This window comes from Coregonus clupeaformis, chromosome 26 (assembly GCF_020615455.1).
Source record: "Coregonus clupeaformis isolate EN_2021a chromosome 26, ASM2061545v1, whole genome shotgun sequence".
Taxonomy (NCBI): Eukaryota; Metazoa; Chordata; class Actinopteri; order Salmoniformes; family Salmonidae; genus Coregonus; species Coregonus clupeaformis.
The window spans coordinates 43,027,581-43,049,212 of record NC_059217.1 but is presented as its reverse complement, the minus strand read 5'-3'; the positions used below and the strand labels follow the sequence as shown (position 1 = coordinate 43,049,212).

Below are 21,632 nucleotides of genomic sequence, written 5' to 3'. Positions count from 1 at the left end.
CTACCAACTGAGCCACACGGGACCTAGCTTGAATGCCTACTGCATTTCAAATGCTTTTCAAAAATCTTACTGTATTCACTCAAGTAAATCCTACTTGAGTAAAAGTCTAATAAAAGTATTTGGTTTAAATATACTTAAGTATCAAAAGTAAATGTAAATGCTAAAATATACTTAAGTATAAATCATTTCAAATTCTTTATATAAAGCAAACCAGACTGCACCATTTTCTTGTTTTTTACATTGACGGATAGCCAGGGGCACGCTCCGACACTCACACATAATTTACAAACTAAGCATTTGTGTTTAGTGAGTCCACCGGATCAGAGGCAGTACGGATGACCTGAGATGTTCTCTTGATAAGTGTGTGAATTGGACCATTTTCCTGTCCTGCTAAGCATTCAAAATGTAACGAGTACTTTTGGGTGTCAGGGAACATTTATGGAGTAAGAAGTACATACCTTTCTTTAGGAATGTAGTGAAGAAAAAGTAAAAGTTGTCAAATATATAAATAGTAAAGTAAAGTACAGATACCCCAAAAAACTACTTAAGTAGTACTTTAACTTAAGTAATTTACACCACTGGATACACATAAATAAATACATGCAAAACCACATAGATATGTCTATGCATTATATATACAGATATACAGTACGTATACCAAACATTATGAACACCTTCCTAATATTGAGTTGCACCCCCCCCCCCTTTTGCTCTCGGAACAGCCTCAATTAGTCGGGGCGTGGACTCTACAAGATGTCGAAAGCATTCCACAGGGCTGCTGGCCCATGTTGACTCCAATGGTTCCCACAGTTGTGTCAAGTTGGCTGGATGTCCTTTGGGTGGTGGACCATTCTGGATACACACGGGAAACTGTTGAGCATAAAAACCCAGCAGCATTGCAGTTCTTGACACACTCAAACCGGTGCGCCTGGCACCTACTACCATACCCTGTTCAAAGGCACTTAAATATTTTGTCTTGCCTATTCACCCTCTGAATGGCTCACATACACAACCCATGTCTCAATTGTCTCAAGGCTTAAAAATCCTTCTTTAACCAGTCTCCTCCCCTTCATCTACACTGATTGGAGTGGATTTTACAAGTGACATCAATAAGGGATCATAGCTTTCACCTGGTTAGCCTGTCATGCAAAGAGCAGGTGTTCTTAATGTTTAGTATACTCAGTGTATGTTATACATATGGGTACGTACAGATAGATACAGAATAGTTTGCGGAAATCATAGAAATTTAGAAACACCCAGAGACGATAAGTATTGGCCAATACAGATGAACTGTTTGAATTACATTATTGAGTAGGTCCAAATCACAGTTACAGTACTCAAGTTACCTCTTTCCTCCCCAGCCTTCAAAGGAGTGGACGTTCGCGACCTGGAGATTGTGGAACTCCTGAGGAAGTTCCGTATCCTCTGCTACCTGAAAATGGTCTCCAAGTTCAGGCAGATCTGCCTTATCTTGTTGGCCATCTCCAAAGCTTTCAAGGTAGGGAACTAACCATAGGTACAGTGGGGAGAACAAGTATTTGATACACTGCCGATTTTGCAGGTTTTCCTACTTACAAAGCATGTAGAGGTCTGTAATTTTTATCATAGGTACACTTCAACTGTGAGAGACGGAATCTAAAACAAAAATCCAGAAAATCACATTGTATGATTTTTAAGTTATTAATTTGCATTTTATTGAATGACATAAGTATTTGATACATCAGAAAAGCAGAACTTAATATTTGGTACAGAAACCTTTGTTTGCAATTACAGAGATCATACGTTTCCTGTAGGTCTTGACCAGGTTTGCACACACTGTAGCAGGGATTTTGGCCAACTCCTCCATACAGACCTTCTCCAGATCCTTCAGGTTCCGGGGCTGTCGCTGGGCAATACGGACTTTCAGCTCCCTCCAAAGATTTTCTATTGGGTTCAGGTCTGGAGACTGGCTAGGCCACTCCAGGACCTTGAGATGCTTCTTACGGAGCCACTCCTTAGTTGCCCTGGCTGTGTGTTTCGGGTCGTTGTCATGCTGGAAGACCCAGCCACGACCCATCTTCAATGCTCTTACTGAGGGAAGGAGGTTGTTGGCCAAGATCTCGCGATACATGGCACCATCCATCCTCCCCTCAATACGGTGCAGTCGTCCTGTCCCCTTTGCAGAAAAGCATCCCCAAAGAATGATGTTTCCACCTCCATGCTTCACGGTTGGGATGGTGTTCTTGGAGTTGTACTCATCCTTCTTCTTCCTCTAAACATGGCGAGTGGAGTTTAGACCAAAAAGCTCTATTTTTGTCTCATCAGACCACATGACCTTCTCCCATTCCTCCTCTGGATCATCCAGATGGTCATTGGCAAACTTCAGACGGCCTGGACATGCGCTGGCTTGAGCAGGGAGACCTTGCGTGCGCTGCAGGATTTGAATCCATGACGGCGTAGTGTGTTACTAATGGTTTTCTTTGAGACTGTGGTCCCAGCTCTCTTCAGGTCATTGACCAGGTCCTGCCGTGTAGTTCTGGGCTGATCCCTCACCTTCCTCATGATCATTGATTCCCCACGAGGTGAGATCTTGCATGGAGCCCCAGACCAAGGGTGATTGACCGTCATCTTGAACTTCTTCCATTTTCTAATAATTGCGCCAACAGTTGTTGCCTTCTCACCAAGCTGCTTGCCTATTGTCCTGTAGCCCATCCCAGCCTTGTGCAGGTCTACAATTTTATCCCTGATGTCCTTACACAGCTCTCTGGTCTTGGCCATTGTGGAGAGGTTGGAGTCTGTTTGATTGAGTGTGTGGACAGGTGTCTTTTATACAGGTAACGAGTTCAAACAGGTGCAGTTAATACAGGTAATGAGTGGAGAACAGGAGGGCTTCTTAAAGAAAAACTAACAGGTCTGTGAGAGCCGGAATTCTTACTGTTTGGTAGGTGATCAAATACTTATGTCATGCAATAAAATACAAATGAATTACTTAAAAATCATACAATGTGATTTTCTGGATTTTTGTTTTAGATACCGTCTCTCACAGTTGAAGTGTACCTATGATAAAAATTACAGACCTCTACATGCTTTGTAAGTAGGAAAACCTGCAAAATCGGCAGTGTATCAAATACTTGTTCTCCCCACTGTATATAATTATTATTCTGAATGATCATTCTATTTCTATGGAACCAACCGTTTTTCACACCCACTGTATTGGTCCCACTGTAATGGTGTCAGCGTTTATTGTGAAGTTAGAGAGTGAGTGACACAAACTTTGGTTGTAGGAGCAATCATGAATGACTTTGAGGTCTCTTGATTTCCCATAAATAGGCCATGTCACCAGGAAAAAAACGTCTAGCCCTCCCCTAGTGGATAGTGACTATTCAATTAAATTCAATTCTACTTAAAGGAAAATTCCACTCCAAAACTATTTTGATATTTGTTTCATTAGTCCATAGTTTTTTATAGTCCCAAAATGTTTTGCATGTCAGCAAGTTTTCAAGATATATAACTTAAAAAAATACAGAAATACAGCCGGCATTGAAAACTTGATTACTGACATGCAAAACATTTTGGGACTATAAGACACAATGGATTCTATTTCTGTATTTTGTATTTCTGTATTTTGAAAGTTATATACACTGAACAAAAATATAAAGCAACGTCTAAAGTGTTAGTCCCATGTTTCGTGAGCTGAAATAAAAGATCCCAGAAATGTTCCATACGCACAAAAAGTGTATTTCTCGCAAATTCTGGGCACACATTTTTTTTACATCCCTGTTAGTGAGCATTTCTCCTTTGCCAATATAATCCATCCACCAGACAGGTGTGACATATCAAGAAGCTGATTAAACAGCATGATCATTACACAGGTGCACCTTGTGCTGGGGACAATAAAAGGCCACTCTAAAATGTGCAGTTTTGTTACACAACACAATTCCACAGATGTCTGAAGTTTTGAGGGAGCGTGCAATTGGCATGCTGACTGCAGGAATGTTCACCAGAGCTGTTGCCAGAGAATGTAATGTTCATTTCTCTACCATATGCCACATCCAATGTCGTTTTAGAAAATGTGGCTGTACGTCCAACTGGCCTCACAACCGCAGACCACGTGTATGGCGTCGTGTGGGTGAGTAGTTTGCTGATGTCAACTATGTGAACAGAGTGCCCCGTGGTAGCGGTGGGGTTATGGTATGGGCAGGCATAAGCTATGGACAATGAACACAATTGCATTTTATTGATGGCAATTTAAATGCAAAGAGATACTGTGACGAGATCCTGAGGCCCATTGTCGTGCCATTCATCTGCTGCCATCACCTCATGTTTCAGCATGATAATGCACGGCCCCATGTCGCAAGGATCTATACACAATTTCTGGAAGCTGAAAATGTCCCAGTTCTTCCATGGCCTGCATACTCACCAGACATGTCACCCATTGAGCATGTTTGGGATGCTCTGGATCGACGTGTACGACAGCGTGTTCCAGTTCCTGCCAATATCCAGCAACTTTGCACAGCCATTGAAGAGAAGGGGGACAACATTCTATTGGCCACAATCAACAGAACAGCCTGATCAACTCTATGTGAAGGAGATGTGCCACGCTGCATGAGGCAAATGGTGGTCACACCAGATACTGATTGGTTTTCTGATCCACAGCCTTTTTTTAAAGGTATGTGACCAACAGATGCATATCTGTCTTCCCAGTCATGTGAAATCCATAGATTAGGGCCTAATTTATTTATTTAAATTGAATATTTTCCTTATTTGAACTGTAACTCAGTAAAATCTTTGAAATTGTTGCAAGTTGTGTTTATATTTTTGTTCAGTATATCTTGAAAACTTGATCACTGACATGCAAAACATTTTGGGACAACAATGGACTAATGAAAAATAGTTTTTGGGTGGAGTTTTTTTCTTATTGATGACAAAATATATCTGTGTGTTTACAGGCCATGACCTTCATATTGTTACTGCTGCTGGTGTTTGCTTATATCTTCGCTGTGGTCGGAGTCATCTTGTTCCAGAGTTACACTCGCTCCAACGTCGAGGGCCTGGTCTACGATATTAACTGTAAATGTGTGATATTTGCTCATACTATGAAATATAGATTTATTTGGAAGTATTGAACAGTAGTATTTCTCTCATTCTCATTTATGATAAAATAATATGATAGAAATGTGTTTAAAACAGTTGATATTGAGCTTATCGTGCAAAATGACATTTTCTATCATACATTTTGAGAAGCCTTAAAGAGTAGAATGCAAACTCTTCCCACTGGGCACAGACGTCAATTCAACATTTAATACACGTTGGTTAAAAATTATTCCATTGAATTGATGTTGATTCAACCAGTGTGTGCCCAGTGGGTTGATATTACATTACAGATAAAGTTGGAGTCCCACCAGTCAGAATCTATTTCTGTTAGGGAACAAAACCTAGTTTTGACAAATTCATGTTACACCTTCAAAAGGTTTTTGACACATTTTCACAAACTTTCATATTGTCTCCCAGAAATGTCTACAACTCCTTCATCCCTCTCGTCATCCTCTTCATCATGGATCACTAGTCTGCTCTGCTCGCCGACACCTGCAATCTTCCAGAACTGAACCAAGCCACCTGTGGCCTGTACATCATCCCCTGGCTCCAAACATAAAACAGACTGGATTTCCATTGCAAACCTTTTTAAACCATTTTCTATTTCATGCCCTAATGAATGGCCCCGTGGTTTCCTCTGTTAGACTGGGAGGCGTACGTGGAGAACAACATGATGGTGATACAGGACCTGGTTTCCTCGGTTAGACTGGGAGGCGTACGTGCAGAAACTCCTGGATGAGGAGAGGAAGAGGCTGCAGAACCACCTGGACCAGGAGAGGAAGAGGCTGCAGAACCACCTGGACCAGGAGAGGAAGAGGCTGCAGAACCGTCAGGTAGCTAATTTTCCCCAAACATCAGACACCCCCTGACCTCGGACACTTTCTAGCGGTTGGATGACTGAATCACCTCGAGCTCAACATTTAAATGGGCTGAAAAATAACGGTAAGTTTTGTGACTAACGACACCCTTTTAGCTAGCTGACCACCGATTTTCAGTGCAATTTATGTAAGTTAAGTTAGGTTTTGAGAGTTTTCAAAAAAGTTATATGTACACATTTTGTGGAACACGCTGCATATTGTAAAATTCGACTGCGCGACAGACCACACCTAATTTAATATCCAACTTTTTACCTCTGTAATATAGCTAACCGATTTTCTAATGTTGCTATCTTAGTTGCTAAATGTTGATAGAACTGCTAAGTAAGCAAAAAGGAAAGAAATTGTAAGTGTTAGATAATACATATCACGAAAACAGCTGCATGTTGTCAAGCTTTACCGTATCAAAATTGGAGTCCTCTGATGGAGGCGTTTTGCACAATCTGCAAACATGTATTTGGAACTTTGAACCATGAACTTTTCGACACCTATCACTGTTGGCTATATTTCATCTTACAACAGCTACATAGAGGCAGTATTTAGTTAAATGGTACAATGTATGCATCAATATTACACTAATTGGGACACACATTTTCATTACAGATAACATCAAACAAAAAACGTGGGTACACTTTCAGTTATTGTGAAAACTTTCAATGCCTTAGCTTTGAAATGTAAATGTTTATACATATTCAGATTGAGTTATCTTTCTAAAATGTGTATAGTATGCCAAGTTATTTAGCTACATGTATTTACCACTGCAGCATGGAGAAAGTCAAGAGGAAGCAGTGGAGTGAGGTGGACATGTTCCATGCCATGGAGGACTGCGGGGCAGGGATGGCTATCCGCCAGGCTGCCAAGGTTAGGCATCTTTTGTTTTTAGGAGATTACCATGTGTATGTGAATTTTATCTGCTAGTAACAGTTTTATTTTCTTATCTACCAAGGTGCATGGTGTACCTCGGCAGACCCTGGAGGACAGGCTGAGCGGCCGGGTGACCCATGGTTGTCGCAGTGGACCACCCACATTGCTTGCACCAGAGGATGAAAAGTCTCTGGTGCAGTACTGTATCTACTGCGCCAGCCATGGGTTCCCCTTCACCAGACAGAGGCTGATGAAATACGCAGACAAAATACGCAGGTATTTGGTGTTCTATGTGTTTATGTATGTAGAATGCTGGACTGACTGTTATCAATGTGTGTGATGTAAATGTGGATGTGTATGGTGATGCCAAAACAAACATTTTCATCCTGGATGGACAATTATATATTCTATTCTATTGTAGGTTTCGGCACCCAGGGGAAACAATCCCACCACTGGGGAAGAGGTGGTGGGAAATGTTCAGGAGGAGGCACAAGAACCTAAGCATGAGGAGGCCGGACACCCTGGACAGGGGGAGAGCTGAGTGTGCCACACGTCCGACGATGGACACCTTCTTCACTTCTTATGAGAAGCACTTGGAGGAGAGTGGGTTGAGGGAGAAACCCAGACAAATCTATAACTGCGATGAGTCTGGGTTTCGTAGCGACCAGAGCAGGCACAAAGTGCTGGCTCCCGGGGCGCAAAACACGTGTACCAGCAGGCTCCGGGGACCAAGGAGCACATCACAGTGCTGGCCTGCTTCAACGCAACTGGGGAGGACATCCCCCCGTTTATCATCTACCCCAAGTGTTTCCCCGGTGGCCACTACACACTGGGAGGCCCCCCCCAAGCCTTGTATGGACGGTCAAGCAGTGGCTACATTGACGGGGACCTGTTCAGGAAGTGGTTTCAGCACTTCATTAAGTATGCAGTGAAAGAGCGCCCTCTCCTTCTCCTCTTTGATGGGCACAAGAGCCACATGGACCCGGAAGTGCTCGCGGTGGCACTAAGGGAAGGGGTTATACTTCTTTGTCTTCCACCACACTGCACCCATGTCCTGCAGCCGCTGGACGTGGCATACTTTGGCCCTTTAAAGGCTGAGTTCTCCAAGGTAGCTGGAGACCTTAGCCATTTTGACCACTCCTACATGGTAAACAAATCAGAATTTGCCAGAGTATTCCGCTACCCGTACCAGCGATGCAAGGACATGCGCTATGTGGTGGAAGGGTTTAAGAAGTGTGGCCTCTTCCCTTTTGACCCTTCAGCCATTGAAGGGTCCCGTTAATCGCCGTCTCGGACCCTACCGGGTCCCAACACCGCCTCTACTGGAACCAGCAGCAATGTGCCATCCATCAGCACCTCCTCCCCAGCGACCACAGGAGGACCCTCAGCCCCTGCCCCAGTCCCAGCCGCTGCTCCAGTCCTATCCCTAGCTCTAGAAGAGCACCCCCTAATAGAGGGGGGCTGATAGCGAAGGACCTGGGGCACATCCTTACTGTCCTGAAGTATCGGCTGGACCGATACAGAAGACTCCCTGTGGTCGCCACATGCCTCACCGGGGAGGAATACACGCGCCAGTGGCAGGAGAGGGGTGAGAAGGAGAGGGCCGGGGCAGAGGAGAAAGAGCGTCGGGCAGCCCTCAGAACACAGAGGGCACAGGAGAGGGCTGCCATGGATGAGACCATTGACGCCATCGCCTCTGCTGGACCCCCTGCTGGAACCACTCCTGACAGCTGCATCACCACTGCCAGTGCCTCCCAGTGTGCAACACCTGTAGGAGCCGCCGGAGTCCCCAGCTGCAGAAGAAGGCCACATGCCTACTCTCCCGGCCACACCATCGTCGGCCCCTCAACCCCACCATTACAAACACCAGCTCCTCCAAGCCATCGTCGGCGGTTTTGTCCACCACCACCCCAATGCACACCACCCCCCATGTCTGTCACCACCAACACGGCCTCCTCTGGACCAACTGCCTCCTCCGTCTCCCCTGGTCACACCACCATAGCAGCCTCGTCTGGTGTCCCTGCCCCCTGCAATTTGAATACCACCACCTCCACAGGTAAACACATGTTAAATTACGAAAAAATGACTGTTATCTGTTTTATAAAACAGCAATGTATCTTTATATATCTACAGTAAATAGCACCAGCCCTCAAGTCATCTCCACCTCCTCCAAAACCTCTGCAGCTTCCTCCAGAGGTATTGATGTAAAAAAGTTGAAAAGGGTTTTCATGCAACATGCTCTGTCTAACACTACTTTTTCTCAAACTGCAGCACAGAAAAGGAAGAGAAAAGTTACACCGGTCACATCTGTCACACCACCCATGGCACCACTCTCAGGTACTTCATAATCTGTTTTTCTCGCTCTCTCAGTTGTATCAATTACTATTGTTGTTGAAGAACTTCTACATTTTGCAAAACCATATTAATCAATTTGTATTATTATTTAATTTTTTATAAAAGAAGACACCACCTGCTGTGCTCGCTGCGGGGAGCGTGATCCGCCTGCAAGCTCCTCTCAGGAGTGTAGATCCGAGGTGCCATGGGTGTGCTGTGACTTTTGCCAGCACTGGTTCCACTGCAGGTGTGTGCAGTGGGATCAAGAGGTAGCGGTGGAGCTGGATTTTTATTGTGATTTTTGTGACAATATAGGAATGGAGGTCGAGATTTAATTGTTTGTTTTGTTTGTGTTCATATGAAATTATTTATTTGTTCAAAAAAATAAATGTCTAAAATATAATATATATATTTATTGAAGCTACCTTGATCATGTATTTGTTAAGTATGCCTCATTTTATAACCTCATTGGAAAGTACTTTAATCTCTGAGGTGTAATGAATAAGATGAGTGTGTTCCATATACATAGATACAGTAGATATCTCTCTCTCTCTCTCTGAGCAAGTCAATAATAGCCTGGTTAAACCAGACTGAATGCTGCGCTCACCATTGTTTCACTCCACCTCAGTTAGGATGCCAGGCTAAGCCGATGAGGTCAAATATATTCCTTCCTAGTAGTAGTAGTAAACTTGAATGGCCTCACAGTTCCCCCAGATATTCAATAGGGGGCGCCCTTACACAGTTTTCAGTGAGCCCTCTGGGAGGCCACGCACCATATCCACCAATTCTCCTTGGGATTATTCCCTGCAATCAAATCCTCATATTATGGGGTTTAGATAGGCCTATCTGGTAAATACAACATTTTGTTGTCAGGGTGAATAATATTTTTACTTTCTCATTGAACAGTTTCCAATGACTACCCCCAAGCAATAAGACTCCTGAACAGGTAATCAAATGGCTACCCGGACTATTTGCATTGTGTCCCCCCCCTCAATTACCTAAAATGTTTCATTGGTGTTACCATCAATGGTATTACTACTCCTACTGGTGGCTCGATGTTATCATAGTGGTTACAGTTATTGAAAGTCCTTAAGATACCATATTAGTTCATTGAGAACGGAAAGATGTTCCCAAATACGTTTAACAGGCTGGTAGAGCATGTTTGACAATGGATTTAGAAGTGGATAAAAAAAAATCTAAACTTAATAATATAATAAATAATAATATGCCATTTAGAGACGCTTTTATCCAAAGCGAATTACAGTCATGTGCGCATACATTTTTACGTATGGGTGGTCCCAGGGATCGAACGCACTACTCTGGCGTTACAAGCGCCATGCTCTACCAATTGAGCTACAGAGGACCACTTGAACTTGATTGGCCAACTCCCCCAGTCCTCCTGCATCAACTTACAGAATTTGTATCCTTTTGGGTTGCTGCAGTTCAGTGTTGTGGCCCTTTGCCTACTCAGAGGGCTGTAAGAAAACTCAAAATCAGTCACCAAAGATATGTGATAAAAGGCAGGAATTCCTTTGGTGAGGGGTTCATATTGCACCATGGATAAGGTTCGACAGCAATATACGGTATGCTTTGGTTTTGTTTATCTGGCCACTGTCTCCAAATGCTAACAATTTGGCATTTGTGGCAAGTCATATGCCCAATATTTTTCACGTTTCATCATGCCCACATTTATCTGACCGCAGTCTCTCAGAACTTATGTAAGATGATTATCGTGAAATCAATAGTGTTTGTATCTATGAGGAACATGCATAGGTCTACAGGTATTATGAACATCCTTCATAGAGTATCGGGTCTATATCGTGTGCAGAGTGTCTGGTCAGGGCTAGCCTGGTGTCAGATCTGTTTGTGCTGTCTTGCCAACTCCTATGGTCATCTCATGGCATGACCATGCTAGGTCAGGGCATACATTGAACAACTTTCTACTTTTAGGCAGATTACAGGTACACTGAACAACAATATAAATGCAACATGTAAAGTGTTGGTACCATGTTTCATGAGCTGAAATAAAAGATCCAAGACATTTTCCATACGCACAAAAAGCTTATTTCTCTACATTTGTTTACATCCCTGTTAGTTAAAATTTCTCCTTTGCCAATATAATCCATCCACCTGACAGGTGTGGCATATCAAGAAGCTGATTAAACAGCATGATCATTACACAGGCACACCTTGTGCTGGGGACAATAAAAGGCCACTCTAAACACAACACAATGCCACAGATGTCTGAAGTTTTGAGGGAGCCTGCATTTGGCATGCTGACTGCAGGAATGTTCACCAGAGCTGTTGCCAGAGAATTTAATGTTAATTTCTCTACCATAAACCGCCTACAACGTCGTTTTAGAGAATTTGGCAGTACGTCCAACCGGCCTCACAAATACAGACCATTTGTAACCATGCCAACCCAGGACCTCCACATCCGGCTTCTTCACCTGCAGGATCGTCTGAGACCAGCCACCCGGACAGCTGATGAAACTGTAGGTTTCCACAACCGAATAATTTCTGAACAAACTGTCAGAAATCGTCTCAGGGATGTTCATCTTCATGCTCGTCGTCCTCACCAGGGTCTTGACATGATTGCAGTTCGGCGTCATAACTGACTTCAGCGGGCAAATGCTCACCTTCAATGGCCGCTGGCACACTGGAGAAGTGTGCTGTTCACTGATTAATCCCAGTTTCAACTGTACAGGGCAAATGGCAGACAGCATGTATGGCGTTGTGTGGGCGAGTGGTTTGCTAATGTCAATGTTGTGAACAGAGTGCCCCATGATGGCGGTGAGGTTATGGTATGGACAGGCATAAGCTACGGACAACGAACACAATTGCATTTTACTGTGATGAGTTCCCATTGTCGTGCCATTCATCCGCCGCCATCATGCCAGCTAGCTACCTACAATTCAGCTGTTTTTCTAACCTCATTATCTGAAGCGTTAACGTTAGGTAGTTAGTAGCTACTGTACTTGAAATGTAGCTAACTGGATAGCTAACTAAACAATAGCTGGAACGACCTAGCTTTAATATTTGGAGATGCTTTCTCTCCATTGGGACAGACGCGAACTGGCTGAATTGATTCAGTGGCTAGCTTTGCACTTAACTGGCTAACAGTAGCTACTAAGGGTAAGTTATAACCTACATTTCTTTTTGTTTTGTTTTTACATACTGGTAACCAGAGTCGTTCAAGGGAATTCGGGACATAGGTGACTAGTTAACGTTAGCTTGGCTCTCTGTGTGTTCGTGCCGTGGGTGGAGGGGTTAGTTCGTATGCTAACTATTCTAGCTAACTAACTGGCTGAATAAGTTGACGACGTACTCACTCAAACTGTCAAAACTAACCCAAAACTTTACACAATGTTATACATGGACACAAATGATCTGCTTGGCGTGTTAACACACTGGTGGTTTGTTGTAACCAAGTATTGGTGCTAAACCGTGTTATTGGAGGCTGGCATGCTAGTTGGCTTTGACGTCATAGGATTCGTTGCTCTGGACAGTTTTCACAGAAGAATACTGTACCAAGTTAGCTATCTGAATAAACTAAGTTAGAGTCTATTCCTAGAAAACATTAAACCGCTGTAGTTTACAACAATTATAATTTCTAAAGTGGGAGTTATATTTGAGTGTTTCAGTGAAACGTAAGTGAGGGAGGCCCCGCTCTATCGCTTTCCCAGATGTTTAGTTCATTTCATTCCGATCTCCTTTGCATTATTGTAGCCTTTTTTCTGTAGCCTGTCAACTATGTGTCTGTCTATCCCTGTTCTCTCCTCTCTGCACAGGCCATACAAACGCTTCACACCACGTGGCTGTTGCCACTCTAATCTGGTGGTCCCTGCGCGCACGACCCACGTGAAGTTCCAGGTCTCCAGCAGCCTCTGGATCTGCCGTTCTGCTGCCAACAAGGCAGAGTTCATCTCAGCCTATGCTACCCTCCAGTCCCTCGACTTCTTGGCGCTGACGGAAACATGGATTACCACAGATAACACTGCTACTCCTACTGCTCTTTCCTCGTCTAACCATGTGTTCTCGCATACCCTGAGAGCATCTGGTCAGCGCGGCGGTGGCACAGGAATCCTCATCTCTCCCAAGTGGACATTCTCTCTTTATCCCCTGACCCATCTGTCTATCTCCTCATTTGAATTCCATGCTGTCACAGTCACTAGCCCATTCAAGCTTAACATTCTTGTCATTTATCGCCCTCCAGGTTCCCTTGGAGAGTTCATCAATGAGCTTGACGCCTTGATAAGTTCCTTTCCTGAGGATGGCTCACCCCTCACAGTTCTGGGTGACTTTAACCTCCCTACGTCTGCCTTTGACTAATTTCTCTCTGCCTCCTCCTTTCCACTCCTTTCCTCTTTTGACCTCACCCTCTCACCGTCCCCCCCTACTCACAAGGCAGGCAATACGCTTGACCTCATCTTTACTAGATGCTGTTCTTCTACTAATCTCACTGCAACTCCCCTCCAAGTCTCCGACCACTACTTTGTATCCTTTTCTCTCTCGCTCTCCTCCAACACCACTCACTCTGCCCCTACTCAGATGGTAATGTGCCATCGCAACCTTCGCTCTCTCTCTCCCGCTACTCTCTCCTCTTCCCTCTGCTAAATCCTTTTCCCTCCGATCTCCTGATTCTGCCTCTTCAACCCTCCTCTCCTCCCTTTCTGCATCTTTTGACTCTCTATGTCCCCTATCCTCCCGGCCGGCTTGGTCCTCCCCTCCTGCTCCGTGGCTTGACGACTTATTGCGAGCTCACAGAAGAGGGCTCCGGGCAGCTGAGCGGAAATGGAGGAAAACTAGACTCCCTGCGGACCTGTCATCTTTTCACTCCCTCCTCTCTACATTCTCTTCCTCTGTTTCCGCTGCTAAAGCCACTTTCTACCACTCTAAATTTCAAGTCTCTGCCTCTAACCCTAGGAAGCCCTTTGCCACCTTCTCCTCCCTGCTGAATCCTCCTCCCCCCTCCCTCTCTGTGGATGACTTTGTCAACCATTTTGAAAAGAAGGTTGACGACATCCGATCCTCATTTATCAAGTCAAATGACACCGCTGGTCCTGCTCACACTGCCCTACCCTATGCTTTGACTTCTTTCTCCCCTCTCTCTCCAGATGAAATCTTGCGACTTGTGACGGCCGGCCACCCAACAACCTGCCCGCTTGACCCTATCCCCTCCTCTCTTCTCCAGACCATTTCCGGAGACCTTCTCCCTTACCTTACCTCACCTCGCTCATCAACTCATCCTTGACCGCTGGCCATGTCCCTTCCGTCTTCAAGAGAGCGAGAGTTGCACCCCTCAAAAAACCTACACTCGATCCCTCCGATGTCAACAACTACAGACCAGTATCCCTTCTTTCTTTTCTCTCCAAAACTCTTGAGCGTGCCGTCTCTAGCCAACTCTCCTGCTATCTCTCTCAGAATTACTTTCTTGATCCAAACCAGTCAGGTTTCAAGACTGGTCATTCAACTGAGACTGCTCTTCTCTGTGTCACGGAGGCTCTCCGCACTGCTAAAGCTAACTCTCTCTCCTCTGCTCTTATTCTTCTAGACCTATCCGCTGCCTTTGATACTGTGAACCATCAGATCCTCCTCTCCACCCTCTCCGAGTTGGGCATCTCCGGCGCTGCTCACTCTTGGATTGCGTCCTACCTGACAGGTTGCTCCTACCCGGTGGCGTGGCGAGAATCTGTCTCCGCACCCTGTCATTCTCCGCTAACATCAAAGCGGTGACCCGATCCTGTAGGTTCATGCTCTACAACATTCGCAGAGTACAACCCTACCTTACACAGAAAGCGGCACAGGTCCTAATCCAGGCACTTGTCAACTCCAGTCTGGATTATTGCAACTCGCTGTTGGCTGGGCTCCCTGCCTGTGTCATTAAGCCCCTACAACTTATCCAGAACGCCGCAGCCCGTCTGGTATTTGACCTTCCCAAGTTCTCTCATGTCACCCCGCTCCTCCGCACACTCCACTGGCTTCCAGTTGAAGCTTGCATCTACTACAAGACCATGGTGCTTGCCTACGGAGCTGTGAGGGGAATGGCACCTCCTTACCTTCAGGCTCTGATCAGACCCTACACCCAAACGAGGGCACTGCGTTCATCCACCTCTGGCCTGCTAGCTCCCCTACCTCTACGGAAGCACAGTTCCACTCAGCCCAGTCAAAGCTATTTGCTGCTCTGGCACCCCAATGGTGGAACAAGCTCCCCCATGACGCCAGGACAGCGGAGTCACTGACCACCTTCCGGAGACACTTGAAACCCTACCTCTTTAAGGAATACCTGGAATAGTATAAAGTAATCATTCTACCCCCCACAAAAAAAGAAGAAAAAAAGAGGTTGTCCCACTGGCTATCATAAGTTGAATGCACCAATTTGTAAGTCGCTCTGGATAAGAGCGTCTGCTAAATGACGTAAATGTAAATCACCTCATGACATTAGCAAGGCAAATTGAAATACATTGCACTAACTGGACACAAAAATAAAGTTATAAAACCAAGAAAACAATTTATAATCCCTCCGTCTCCTGTAATTTGAAGAAACTAATTCGAATTGAATAATATCCAAAACATGCTCAACTATCACTTTTCACTCTCTATCCAATAATGTCACCAGCTTCTCAATACATATCAAATTTTATTCATAAAGCCCTTTTTACATCAGCAGATATCACAAACTGCTATTCAGAAACCCAGCCTAAAACCCCAAACAGCAAGCAATGCAGATGTAGAACACATAGAACCCCCCCAATAATACTTTGCGGCACAACCCCAATACAACACACTAGCTTCATTTACTGATAATAATCCTATGATTGGATGGACAACATGTCAGTTCATACTGAAAAAGCTTTGATTGGTTGGAGGACGTCCTCCGGAAGTGGTCATAATTACCATGTAGGTCTATGGAAGGGGGTGAGGCCTACGAGCCTCCTAGGTTTTGTATTGAGGTCAATGTACCCAGAGGAGGACAGAAGCTAGCGGTCCTCCGGCTACACCATGGTGCTAACCCAGAGAGTGCTGTTGAAGTTACTATAGACCTTCATTGCAAAACAGTGTGTTTTAAATAAGTTATTTGGTGACATGAATATATTTAGTGTTTCACTATTTTTATTTGTAAGAAATTTCACTGAGGAAGATGGTCCTCCCCTTCCTCCTCTGAGGAGCCTCCACTGCCTCACACAAGGGCACATTACAGGAATAACTTATTGTCCTACTTATACAATGCTATCTCTGACTCTGTGGCTACCTTGTAGTGTTCAGGCCTCTCCTTTCAGCTCTGGGTCGTGTTCATCAGGAACCAAATGGAAGAAAATGGACTGAAACAGGGGCTTGTCCAATAAGAAACACTAGTTTTCATTTTGCATTGCAAGACGTTTTAAAACTGGCATATGACCCTTGTTAATCTAGTTAATGCAGATAGATAAACAGACCCTCTGGCTTCTGTCCACTGGCTGTAAATCAGATCACTGCAGAACAATAAAGGCCAGTGCAGACCTCTCTGTAGGAGTTACATCCTCTTGTGGGACCGTCTCCAATGCTGTAATACTGTGTACTGGCAACCGTTTACATCTGTAGTACTTCACTGCGGTGGTTTTGTGCCACCGGATAATATGGTACTGGTTGTCTTGGTATTTCAAAAGCCTTATGGGAAGAAAAAAAACAAAACGGTCCTTAAAACACTGCACTACAGTTACCGTAAACACTGGGTTACAGTACATTAAACACTGGGCTACAGTTACAGTACATTAAACACTGGGCTACAGTTACATTAAACACTGGGCTACAGTTACAGTACATTAAACACTGGGCTACAGTTACAGTACATTAAACACGGGGCTACAGTTACAGTACATTAAACACGGGGCTATAGTTACAGTACATTAAACACTGGGCTACAGTTACAGTACATTAAACACGGGGCTACAGTTACAGTACATTAAACACTGGGCTACAGTTACAGTACATTAAACACTGGGCTACAGTTACATTAAACACTGGGCTACAGTTACAGTACATTAAACACTGGGTTACAGTTACAGTACATGAAACACTGGGCTACAGTTACAGTACATGAAACACTGGGCTACAGTTGCAGTACATTAAACACTGGGTTACAGTTACAGTACATTAAACACTGCACTATAGTTATATATGGCATGGTGTATTATATATGGCATGGTGTATTATATGGCATGGTGTATTATATATGGCATGGTGTATTATATATGGCATGGTTATATATGGCATGGTGTATTATATATGGCATGGTGTATTATATATGGCATGGTGTATTATATATGGCATGGTGTATTATATATGGCATGGTGTATTATATATGGCATGGTGTATTATATGGCATGGTGTATTATATATGGCTTGGTGTATTATATACAGTGCATTCGGAAAGTATTCAGACCCCTTGACTTTTTCCACATTGTTACGTTACAGCCTTATTCTAAAATTGATTAAATTGTTTTTTTCCCTCATTAATCTAAACACAATACCCCATAATGACAAAGCAAAAACAGACTTTTTTTGCAAATGTATTACAAATAAAACACAGAAATATCAAATTTACATAAGTATTTAGACCCTTTACTCAGTACTTTGTTGAAGCACTTTTGGCAGTGATTACAGCCTTGAGTCTTATTGGGTATGACTCTACAAGCTTGGCACACCTGTATTTGGGGAGTTAATCCCATTATTTTCTGCAGATCCTCTCAAGCTCTGTCAGGTTGGATGGGGAGCGTCGCTGCACAGCCATTTTCAGGTCTCTCCAGAGATGTTTGATCAGGTTCAACTCCGTGCTCTGGCTGGGCCACTCAAGAACATTCAGAGACTTGTCCTGAAGCCACTTCTGCGTTGTCTTGGCTGTGTGTTTAGGGTCGTTGTCCTGTTGGAAGGTGAACGTTTGCCCCAGTCTGAGGTCCTGAGTGCTCTGGAGCAGGTTTTCATCAAGGATTCTCTCTGTACTTTGCTCCACTCATCTTTCCCTCGATCCTGACTAGTCTCCCAGTCCCTGCCACTGAATAACATCCCCACAGCATGATGCTGCCACCACCATGCTTCACCGTAGGGATGGTGCCAGGTTTCCTCCAGACATGACGCTTGGCATTCAGGCCAAAGAGTTCAATCTTGGTTTCATCAGACCAGAGAACCTTGTTTCTCATGGTCTGAGAGACTTTAGGTGCCTTTTGGCAAACTCCAAGAGGGCCGTCATGTGGATTTGACTGAGGAGTGGCTTCCGTCTGGCCACTCTACCATAAAGGCCTGATTGGTGGAGTGCTGCAGAGATGGTTGTCCTTCTGGAAGGTTCTCCCATCTCTACAGAGGAACTCTAGAGCTCTGTCAGAGTGACCAGCAGGTTCTTGGTCACCTCCCTGACCAAGGCCCTTCTCCGCCGATTGCTCAGTTTGGCCAGGCGGCCAGCTCTAGGAAGAGTCTTGGTGGTTCCAAACTTCTTCTTTTTAAGAATGATGGAGGCCACTGTGTTCTCGGGGACCTTCAATACTGCAGACATTTTTTCGTACCCTTCCCCAGATCTGTGCCTTGACATAATCCTGTCTCGGAGCTCTACGGACAATTCCTTCGACCTCATGGCTTGGTTTTTGCTCTGACATGCACTGTCAACTGTGGGACCTTATATAGACAGGTGTGTGCCTTTACAAATCATGTCCAATCAATATAATTTACTACAGGTGGACTCCAATCAAGTTGTAGAAACATCTGAAGGATGATCAATGGAAACAGGATGACCCTGCGCTCAATTTCGAGTCTCATAGTATGAAAAATGTATGCACTCACTAACTGTAAGTCGCTCTGAATAAGAGCGTCTGCTAATTGACTAAAATGTAAAATGATAGCAAAGGGTCTGAATATTTATGTAAATAAGGTATTTTTTGTTTTATAAAATGTATACGAAGCGGCTCCAGTGGGCACGCAATCACAAACACTAGACAATTGAGGAGTGGAAAAACATCGCCTGGTCTGACGAATCCCGGTTCCTGTTGCGTCATGCTGAGTCAGGATTTGGCATATGCAGCATGAGTCTTTGGCCCCATCCTGCCTGGAGTCAACGATACAGGCTTGTGGCTGTGGTGTAATGGTGTGGGGAATGTTTTCCTGGCACACATTAGGTCCCTTGATACCAATTGAGAAATGTTCCCATGCCCAGAAGAATTCAGGCTGTTCTGGAGGTAAAGGGGGGTCCTAATAAATGGGTGTACCTAATAAAATGGCAACTGAGTATATATGGCATGCTGTATTACATATGGCATGGTGCATTATAAATTATATGGCAAGGTGTGTTATATATGGCATACTGTATTCAGTTGTAGTAGTAGAAGGACGTGAAGGGTTAGTGTTTCAGAGTAACTGGGTCTTTAGCATCTGGTTTTTCGTGATCTGATGAAGATCCAATCACAATCTGTTCAAGGTAGGCCGCGTCTACACATGCTATTAAAAGCCCTGTTTATACCTGCTGCTAACATGTGGACTGATGTTGTCCACATTCTGAGGTGTAGACGATTAAAATAACTGATGGTGATCAGACCTTCCCGACTGTCGCCGGAAGGTAGCCGGGATGAATTGATTGGTTGGATGAATACTAAGGGAGAGAACTTAGTGACAGATCAGTGGGAGGAGTTTACAGGTGAGCGTCAAATAAAGAAAAGGCTCTCAGGGAGGATGGAGGGTCAGGGAGGTGGTTGGAGGGTCAGGGGGGTGGTTGGATGGTCAGGGAGGTAGGTTGGAGGTGGATGGAGGGTCAGGGAGGTGGTTGGAGCTGGTTGGAGGTGGATGGAGGGTCAGGGAGGTGGATGGAGGGTCAGGGAGGTAGGTTGGAGGTGGATGGAGGGCGTTAAACACAGGTTACGACACCAAAGTTCAACCGTTCGAAACCCAATGTGGCTTTTGAGTGCCAACCTTACTCAGCACCAAAAAAAAAAAGAACATGTTTTTAAAGTGTATTTATAGCCCTGGTTACATTTGAATTCATGTGATATTGGTGCTCTGGTCAGGATGATCCAGGTACAACACGTCCCGACTACATCCGGAGGAAGATCATCACAATCACTTCTTTTAATCGTCTACACCAGTCTAAAAATCTGTGCACAATCAGAATGTGGACAAGATCAGGACCAGGTTAAAACGGGAACCAAATACTTGGTCCAATGAGAACTGCTCATTTTCATTTACCGTTACAAAAGGTTTTGCTACGGTGTCCTCTAATAAACACAACCCAGATTTCAGTAACAACATGCCTCTCCAAGGCTTTTCAAACAAACAGACAGACGTTCACTGGTTGAATACGGAGAGGGATTCCACCGCCTGATTATGTTACAATGTCCAATGTTAGCCTGGCTGGCAGATCTGAGGTCAGTTTTTAGAGGCAGTGCTCTGGTTACAACTTCTAATATCAGAACATGTTTTATTAACAATGATTTATGATTACAATTGTAGTAATTGTATATATTGTGAATGCTACTCAGATATGTAGTTCTTACATATCGTACATTCTCATAGCTAACATACTTGTCACTTACCATACAAACAGAAAATAAATCAATGCAAACTCACTTTTTGACCTTAAGTCTCGGTACAGTAGTTAGCACAGTCCAGTGTTGTTAAAGGCTCTGTCGTCATGACACCAAACCCTACCAAGCTGATCACAATCAAGCACTGAGCACTTGGTTACCATGGCGCCCACCTACTGTAAGTCAGTCAAAGCTTTGCTTTCATGCACGCAAAAACACCAGCTTTTAACAGTTAAAAGGTTACCAAGGTCTGCACAGGCATGCAACAGGTTTATAATATTAATGACGAATGAGAAAGGTATTAAATAGATGGTTTCTTTAATAAAATATGTTTGAGAATGACATTCGATGGTGAGTTGAAATGATATTGCTGCTTGATACATACAGTACATCATCAAGCACTGAGCAGAGCAGTTTTGCATGAATTATTAGTATGACTTAGTTCAACCTGTGTCTTATTAAAACCCCAGCATACAGACAAACCCCCTTACAAGTTATTTTCAGTCCAACATGGCTGTTGTGTTACATTCAAGTTGTCAACAATCACTACATGGTTACACTATCTACTATGAATGTAGACTACCACAAATGGATGGATTATGTAAGGGATAATCAACGGGGGGCAATGTGTTCTATGGAAAACAATTAACGACGTGGAAGGTATGTTCAATGACGCGCTAGCAGAGGGGAACTGACCTTCCACAGAGTTACATTATTTTCCAGAGAACGCATAGAGCCCCGAGTTGATTATCCCTTTTATACCATAGCTATAATTTAAAATTTTCCGCTACAAATGTGTTCATTTGCCAGTAGAAATATGTTCAACATCCACCGAAGTTGCTAGCAAGCTTACTAGAGAGCTACAGTAGTTGCCATAGTAACCAAACAAACAGACTTGCTAGTTTAGCTAACCAAACCATCAGTCCTAGCTTGCCATTATGAAAAT

The 21,632-nt window shown here is 44.1% G+C and overlaps 1 long non-coding RNA gene across 2 annotated transcripts; it reads left to right on the top strand.

Moving 5' to 3' along the window:
• The first annotated feature begins 1,148 nt into the window (after window positions 1-1,148).
• On the top strand, window positions 1,149-5,997 carry LOC121540014. Of its 2 annotated transcripts, XR_005995459.2 has the most exons (4): window positions 1,149-1,498; window positions 4,929-5,049; window positions 5,491-5,604; window positions 5,718-5,997. It is a non-coding gene; the product is annotated as an uncharacterized LOC121540014 (long non-coding RNA). The 2 variants fall into 2 exon arrangements; XR_005995458.2 differs by having other exon boundaries at window positions 5,491-5,997.
• Window positions 5,998-21,632: the final 15,635 nt, after the last annotated feature.